This window comes from Triticum urartu, chromosome 5A, assembly GCF_056163025.1.
Source record: "Triticum urartu cultivar PI428250 chromosome 5A, HENAU_Tu73, whole genome shotgun sequence".
Lineage (NCBI taxonomy): Eukaryota > Viridiplantae > Streptophyta > Magnoliopsida > Poales > Poaceae > Triticum > Triticum urartu.
The window spans coordinates 426,875,415-426,884,587 of record NC_141877.1 but is presented as its reverse complement, the minus strand read 5'-3'; the positions used below and the strand labels follow the sequence as shown (position 1 = coordinate 426,884,587).

General features: G+C 46.2%; 1 long non-coding RNA gene across 1 annotated transcript; it reads right to left on the bottom strand.

Annotated features, from left to right (window-relative positions):
• Window positions 1-5,604: 5,604 nt before the first annotated feature.
• Window positions 5,605-8,783, bottom strand: LOC125509422 (uncharacterized). The gene is made up of 3 exons (XR_007284082.2): window positions 8,415-8,783; window positions 8,267-8,319; window positions 5,605-6,577 (listed from the first exon to the last, which is right to left on the bottom strand). It is a non-coding gene; the product is annotated as an uncharacterized LOC125509422 (long non-coding RNA).
• Between the last annotated feature and the right edge of the window lie 390 nt (window positions 8,784-9,173).

Below are 9,173 nucleotides of genomic sequence, written 5' to 3'. Positions count from 1 at the left end.
AAGTTCTGTCAGGCAGTCGTGGCAGTGTTTGGGCCGCAATACTTGCGAACACCCAATGCGGAAGACATTGCTCGGATCCTAGCACAGAATGCAGCAAGAGGATTTCCTGGGATGCTTGGAAGCATCGACTGCATGCATTGGAAATGGAAGAACTACCCATTTGGTTGGCAGGGGATGTACAAAGGCGCCAAAGGCGGTTGCAGTGTGGTACTTGAGGCGGTGGCCACAGGACCTCTGGATTTGGCACTCCTTCTTTGGTATGCCAGGAACTCACAATGACATCAACGTGCTGCAGTGCTCCCCTATCTTTGCCAAGCTTGTTGAAGGTCATTCTCCTCCAGTGAACTTCGAGCTCAATGGGCGGCACTACAACAAGGGGTACTACCTAGCTGATGGCATCTATCCGAGATGGTCTACATTTGTGAAGACTATCTCAAACGTTGTGCCAGGAGGCAAGAAGTCCCACTTTGCCAAGGTGCAGGAGGCTTGCAGGAAGGATGTCGAGCGGGCTTTTGGTGTGCTCCAATCTCGATTTGCTGTTGTCCGCTACCCTACTCAGACCTGGTCGAAAGATCAAATGTGGGAGATCATGACTTGCTATTGTTAAGGCATATCTTTCTCGATGTAGTTTTGGTGATTGATGACAACAGGTTTGCAGACTAGCCGTGTGCTTTGAGCATTTCAGAGATTCATCCTTTGGCACGAGACGATTTCTTTCCCCTCGGAGTGTTTTTCAAGACGGTGTAGCTCTTTCGTTTCTTGTTTGGTGAACTAGTTTCGTAGGAGTCACCGTACTATCGAGAGGGGGTCCGCTTTGGTAAGGCTAGGGTGGAATCATCACGTACACTTTCGTTTCACACCCTCTGGGCCTTCCCGCGTCGTTGGAGGTTTGATTCCCTGCTGGATGGGCAGTCTTTGGCCCCAGCGGTAGTACTGCGGTGCCCAGCGGTATTAGCGCTTGAGGGTCCTCAGCGGCAGTACCGCTGCGGTACCGGGTCACTACCGTCTCGACTCGAGGGGGGCGCATCTTGTGTCGGGTTGAGCGGCACTTGAAGCGGTAGTAGGTGCGGTAGTACCGCTCGAGAGCGGTAGTACCGCCCTACCACCGTGGCAGTACCGCGCTGGGCACGGTCCCTCCTCTACCTTCAAGCCCTCCCAGGCTGGGCGGTAGTACCGCAAGGGGGAGCGGTAGTACCGCTGCCCCCTGCGGTAGTACCGCCCTCTGCGGGGCTGTTTTGGAGGTAATGGTTGGATGGGGCCCTTTAGTATAAAAGGGGGTCCCCTTCTTCCTCGTTGACCCACCTCTTCCCCCATAAGCTCCATTAATGCTCCAAGCTCCATTTTCGCCCGATCTCTCTCCCTAGCCAATCATACTTGTTGATTTGCTCGGGAGTGGTTGAGAAGGCCCCGATCTACACTTCCACCAAGAGAAATTTGATTCCACCACCAATCCCTAGCAGATCTTGTTACTCTTGGGTGTTTGAGCACCCTAGACGGCTGAGGTCACCACGGAGCCATAGTCCATTGTGGTGAAGCTTCGTGGTGTTGTTGGGAGCCTCCGATTAAGTTGTGGAGATTGCCCCAACCTTGTTTGTAAAGGTCCGGTCATCGCCTCCAAGGGCACCAATAGTGGAATCACGACATCTCGCATTGTGTGAGGGCGTGAGGAAAATACGGTGGCCCTAGTGGCTTCTTGGGGAGCATTGTGTCTCCACACCGCTCCAACAGAGACGCACTTTCCCTCAAAAGGAAGGAACTTCGGTAACACATCCTCGTCTTCACCGGCTCCACCCTTGGTTATCTCGTACCTTTACTTGTGCAAGCTTATTAGTATTACTTCCCTTGCTTGCTTGTGTGCTTGTTGTTGTTGCATCATATAGGTTGCTCACCTAGTTGAACTTCTAGACAACCTACTTTGATGCAAAGTTTAATTTGGTAAAGAAAAGCTAAAAATTGTTAGTTGCCTATTCACCCCCCCCCTCTAGTCAACCATATCGATCCTTTCAGATGTGTCATCTTGCACAACATGATCGTCGAGAGCGAGCAGGAAGAGCCAGTGTTTGACACTGTACCATACTACCGGCAGGGTCCTCTAGCCGAAGTTGATCACCAGCTACCGGCAACCTAGACTGCCTACCTCAGTATGCGTCAGGAGATCCGAGACCCACAGGTGCATATCAAACTGCAGCAGGATCTGGTGGAGCACCTATGAAGGCTCACGGGCGACGCTGGGCTCGACGTGTGATGAAATATGAGTTTTTATTTGTTGAACTATATAATTTGTATTGAACTATTTGTTGTTGCACTATTTTGTTGAACTACTTGATTTTCTGTGATGAACTATGTGATAAAAATATATTTATGTTCATAATTGAACGCCGAGCCACGATGAACCGCGCCGAATATGGGCCGATTCTCGCCCATATGTGGCCTTTATTCGCCGAAAATGGGTCGAAAACTGGGCCAATATCGGCGCCTGGGGGCGACGACTGGACGCCCAACCGTCCCCAGCACCGATTGTATCGCCGGCTCGCCCCCAGGGGCGATTTTTATGCCTCCTGGGGGGGGGGGCAACGGCTGGAGATGCTCTAATACGGTGTGAACCATTTTCACTCTAGGTTTTCTCTCTCCTTACCTGCCAAAGGGAGTGACTAATAGTTTCTTTTTTACAGTTCCGACAAATAACAAGTGAGTGATTAAATGTGCATTTGAGTCACAATTCACCGGCAAAACAAAATCGGCCATATACAAATTTATAATGGTCATCCACCATACATATCACTCCACCGTCCACCGCACGAAATAAAGCTCCGAAATTCTAATACGCTTCGCCAAGGCCAGCTCATCAGCGACGATATTGACAACCGTCATGGCTAGCTCTCATGCCACCATCTTGGACACCTTCACTCACTGGTCCCGTTGTTGCACACGTAGAAAGTGGTTGTTATCGTTCTCAACGTGCTCCAGGTACACCCGCGCCTTGATGCATGTCGAGCCCCCGCCACTGAAGCTCTCCACCACCAAGCGATCGGCATGTTAATTGGCAGGACATAAGGAAATACAAGTTGTTAGTTTGATTGCCCTTCATGTTATCTATAACGAAGCAATAGATTCAAACACGTACAACAAGGCAATAGATTCAGACGATGGCGGCAATGAATACTAAGCTCCCTTGGGAGGGAGCTTTCTCAGCCCTCCTCTTTTATTGATTGTTAGATCTAGATTGAAATGATCTGGATTATCTAATAGAGTGTGAACCATTTTTACTCTAGGTTTCCTCTCTCCTTGCCCGCCAAAGGGAGTGACTAATAGTTTCCTTTTTACAGTTCTGACAAATAACAAGGGAGTGATTAAATGTGCATTTGAACCACAATTCACCGGCAAAACAAAAAACGGCCATATACAAATTCATAATGCTCATCCACCATACATATCTTTCCACCATCCACCGCAAAAAATAAAGCTCCGAAATTCTAATACGCTTCGCCAAGGTCAGCTCATCGGCGACGACATCGACAACCGCCGTGGCTTGCTCTCACGCCACCATGGACACGTTCACTCACTGGTCCCGTTCTTGCACACGTATAAAGTGGTTGTTATCATTCTCAACGTGCTCCAGGTACAAAAAGTTTCATGTCCTTGCCAGTGTTTAAACATGTACAAAAAGGCAAAAGATTTAAACGATGGTGACGAGGAATTTACCAGTGTTTTGAGAGAGATGCTCTTGCCGTGCTCCTTGATATCCATGTTCACTAAAGCCCGATATGGCGGCTTATTTCTCATAACCATGACCGACCCCAGAGACCTTTGTGATGAATTTTGCATCTTTTAAGTTGTTGGGTAGGCCCTATCGTACGTTGTGTCCTGAGTTTTTTTAGATCATATTGTGGTAGAGCTAAGGGCATCTTGAAGGACAAAAACGGACATCCACATAGCCAGGCGAGTGTTGGTCCTCCAAAGTTACACCTCAAATATCACCTACTCGTACATATGAAAACAGAGCCAATGCTTATGATTGACAATAAAGGTGTTTCTTGTTGGGATGCTGACAAATATACACAACATGAATACACATGATAAACTTTTCCTCGAAAACCTAAACCTCTGGTGACGGCTAGGGCGACTTGGGTTATGAGGGGAACCGTCTTTCAGCGTCGTCCTATAGCGGCTCCCCTCCGTCGATGACCTCTCGGACGTTCATGGTGAGGGGGGTCAACGGAACCCACGTGCAGGGATCGTGTAGCTTTAGGTTTCGAAAATGATAAAATCCAAACGTCAGATTTTTGACCATGACAAATCAAACGTTTTTATGACAATTCGCGAGGATGGCAACTTTAGTTGGCAAGCATGTTAATTTTCTGGCAAAAAAAAACTAAGGGCAGACTTGTCATGCTTACCAACTAAATTTTCCATGATCAACAAATATACATTTCCACAAAAAATGTTCGATTTGCCATGGTTAAATCCCGAACGTTCGGGACTTATGGGCATCCTTAGGTTTTAGGGGCTTATTATCTTAGTTTTTTTGTTGTCAATGGACGTCATGGCTTGGCGCCGCCGAATAATAAAGCTTTAGATCCTTCCCCTCATTGGTGGGTGCTAGATTTGGTTGCTAGTTTGTTCAAGTAGAGATGGTGTGGTAGGGACGGCCCCTATGGTGGACTTGAATTCTCGGGCTCCCTGTTGCGACATCTACTCTAAGCGTCGGCGTGGAGCTCAGGAGGTAGTGCAAGAGCGAAAGCAGATAGTGGCCTGCTTCAACGACAACTGGAAAGCAATGGATCATGTGCCGGGTTCGTGGTTGGTTGCTAACGGGTATGTTTTCCTCCTCCGACATCATTGTCGAACGGGGCTGTCAGATCAGGAGTTCGCTGGCGTGTCCGAAGTGCTGCCCCGGACAAATTCTTTCAATGTCAATGGTTTCACCCTTGATAAGCTACCTTGGAGGTTCAAAGAACTGCATAGCAATGGAGTCACGCCAAACTTAGGTGAAGAGGTTATCAATCACATTATATTTTGGTGGTTGTCGCGGTAGTGCGGGAGGTGATGAGCGTTGTTGTCAAGTTTAGGGGATTCTTCGGTCTTGATTATAATTTGCCTTCTTGGCTGATGGTCCTTTGTGTAAAGGCTGAAATTTTACTATTTTGTCAGATCAGCGTTTACATGGCTTGTAACTTAATCTTTGTTCCAGACACGTATTACCATGAAAGAAAAAGATGTTTCTTGGTAAACTGCAAGGAAATTTCTAGCCTATTGGCCTCATTTCGTTGCAAAGTGAAAATATTCCAGGGTAGTAATCCCACGAGGGGCTTTCCATGGTCATAGGAAATCCTCTCCCGCCACCGGGGGAGATCTCCACGTGAGTTTGGAGACAAGGGGGAGGGGAGGGAATCACCTCAGGGAAGTGCCAAATTTCTTAGAAAAGAAAAGTAGTATTCAAAAACCATGAAAACGAATTCCTTTTTTTGTTTTTTTTTCTTACAGAATCATCATAGCAGGAAGTAATTAATTTCTAATTTCCATGCAAAAATTCAGAAATAACAGAACAATGGAGAATAATTCTGTAATTTCAAGGATAAACCAGGAAATATGAAACACACATCATCAGTAAAAAATACTTCAGTCCACATCACACATGCTGACCATAAATAACATAACACCGAGGATAAATTCTGGTGTGCTAATTGTTGTTTAACATTTTTTAGACAAAAGGCATCAGCCGAGCCTGAGATGGGGCTCGAGCCTAGCCCGATTTTGAATTAACAAAGCCATCAACTGGCAGATTACAAGCAAACGCCCTCATGCAAAAGAAAGAACAACACGGCGGTAAGATACATAAACGATGGACAACACCAAACTACTCCTCACACGCTACGGAAACTGAAGATGATCAAAAGAGAACGAAGCCGAAGACACCAAGGACCTTCTCCAAGAATGCTGCACCAAGAACAATATCACACTGGCTCGGAGGAGAGAGGGGCCGACACCAGCGGGGCATATGCTGTCACCATGCACCTACGGGCCTCGACACGACACATCAGGTACACCATCTTCGAAGAAGGCCACTACCTGCTTGCCTGGATCGAAGGCGCCGCACCGTCGCAAGATGAGACAGATGCCGCCGGAAGATGGCCACATAGAGAAGGTCAGTGCATCCCCAACAAGACGCCGGAGGCTCTCCTTGAGCAGAACATCGCTGCTGCACACATCCAACACCGAAGGGGGAAGTTTCACGTTAGGACAAGAGGGCCACACCGTCGCTGCCGCCCACCACCCACAAACGCCAGCAGACCACAAGGCTCACAAAGCGGAGCCTTCAAGAAGGGAACAGCGCCGAGAGCACCGCCGCCGCCCAACAAAGTTAGGGCTTTCGCCCGGGAGACCTAGGGGCAGGGGAAGTGAGAGGATCAGTCCATACCGACGCCTCCAAGGAGGGGAACGACACATTTAGTTCCATTAAAAAGATGTGCATATGTGACTGATCCATGCTGAAATGCATTGTCACTGGAATAATCACTCTACTGAAACTTCCACCATCAACTTCTTTGAACATTTTCATTGGTTAGCTTTAGGAAACCTGCAAATCAAAAAAGAACAATATAGTTACTATACAATATCACATTTTAAACTATATATAATCACATATGCATGGTTCTCAAAGAAATAGATGCAAACATAATAAGACAGACTTATTTATGTTCTAATAAATAAAATATTGTTCCCTTTTGTTAGCGAATGTGTGTTCGGGCTGTATGTACGTGCCTACTTTGTAGGACTAGCGTTGAGTTAGTTAGCCCAGATTGATTAATGTAAGAGTGTTGCACGGCCTCTCTCTCTCTGCTTGCTTCGACTCCAGCACCTTTGATTCCTAGACGACCACGGCATGAAAGCCATCATTTGGCAAGAAAAGAATGTTACACTGAAACCAGCTTGAAAATAGTCCTCGAAGCTTTTCAATTGTATAATATTCAGAATAATATACACTGTCATGCCAGTTTCCTAGGAGTGGCAACATTAAGATCAACACCCAGATGCATATATCTAATCAGCACAAGATCCATATATACCTCATTTGCCCACATGTGCATAGATGACTATCTAATCAGCACACAACCGGATGCATATTTCCAAGAAAACTGACATATATGGTATAGGGCTAGGGCTACAGATTATTTCAGGCGACAACCTTCAAAAATTCTTCATGGATGAAGGGCCAAGAACACAACTGCTCTAGATCTTAGTGTACAAAATAAGATAGAAACATTTCTTGGAAGATCCGGAATATAGCATCACATAACATCTAGGGGAGAGCAGGAGGAGGGGACAAACTTTGGTTGAAGGAAGAGGAAGACAAACACCGGGTCGTCATGATGAAACTTTGGTTGAAGGAAGAAAAGAACACATAATAAATGAAGAACACAAGAAGAGGAAGTGCATTAGCTACTAGGCTTGCTCCCAATAAAACTAACCACAAAGATGGAAGTGCATTAGCTACTAGGCTTGGTCCCAACAAAACTAAGTAAACTAATTTCAACTAAAACCAGCAGCAAAAGATTCATCATGTAAACGGTCATCTCGCAAAAAAGGGTTAAAACTAGTCTGTACAAGGAGATCGAAAAGGGTCAAAACTAGTCTTGATTGCAGTAATGAAATAAAGTTCTTAAGAACATAAAAAAATTAGCAGCTACACCTTTCAGTTGAAGCAACAAATAATCTGAAAGTTGGCTTATGGATTTAGATTTCAATGACATAATACATTCATAATTGAGAAGAACTGATTAAGTATGCACTTCCATAAAAAGCAAATGAAACAACAATACTACAAATGTTTCATAAGAAATAGTTTGTCATCAACGATAAGTATTATATATGAAACAATGCATTGTTTCATATGAAACAACGTCAAGAAACCTAGGAGAACTGAAAAAGAAACAAAATCAATGCATATGAAACATTGATCTGATATATATTTCAGTTCCCTACGCACTACGGAAGACCTACTATTGACCAATGCATATGAAACTTGTTTAAAACAACATCAGTAGAAAAATATAACGATCATTTTCTGTTTCTTCTAAACTACTAAGCATTGCTTACATTTCTTTCATTTTCTAATATCCAACACTGACGTATGAATCCTACCTCCTTCTGGACAAGTAGTTTGTATAAGCAAATAAAACATTCCTGGATCTAGCATTGTGTAGTTCTTCCGGACAGCCACTAAAACATCAGCAACCAAATATTGTGTAGTGATCTAGGTGCTCACCGGTGATTGGCAATGGTGGGAATGATTTGAGAGAACAAGGCGGTGCTCACTTCCTGGATATGGATGTTCAAGTTCATCAGTGACGGTGAAGGCATGAATTCAAGAAAGACAGAGGTTGCCAAGGGGGGAGAAGGAGGAGGGGGCTAACCTTGACCGGAGGAGGTAGAAAATGACCAAAGAACTGTCGCCGTCATGGTCGCTAGAGGGGGTCGAAGCTTCGAGGTGGAGGGGAGATCCGGGGAAGGAGGACGGTGACGGCCGCGGTTAGTAGCCGTCGCTGGAGGGGAGGACATTGGATCATGAACACCTCGCTTCTGCCATCGGCGGAAGGAGCTCGGAGGCGGAGGAGGCGGCGGCGGCGGATCTTGGTCGACGGCGCGTTGTTCGCTCGTCTGCCGCTGGAGCCGTGGCTTTCCTCCCCGACCTGTCGGGTTGTAGCTTTCCTTCCCGTGGTAAGGTCATGGGTCCGGCAGGGTTAACCCTCGAAGGATAAGGTCGTGGTTCTCCGAACCGGGGAAACAGCGGGGATCCCCGCGGGATACCTTGCAACCAAACGTGGCCTTAGGGTGACTGTTTTTTTTTTTTTTTGAAGGGTCCTTAGGGTGACTGTTAGTGTTGCTCAAACCTTCGTTAGCAATATGTTGAAGACAGACTGATCGTCGCATCAACAATATATATATATATCTCGATCGTTTGGAATCAGACAAGCGTGTCCACCACTTGCACTTGCTGGTCGGATGTGGCTGGTTGGAGTTCCATTTCAATCGGGGACATCGGTGGCTGAAGAATTCGGGCGAGTTCTTTTCGGCGATTCTTCCAGAATCGCCCCCCTTCCCAGCTTTTCTCAGAATCGTCACTTCATATATTTTTTACAATCCTATCTAGTTAAGGTATAATTAGCTAGAAT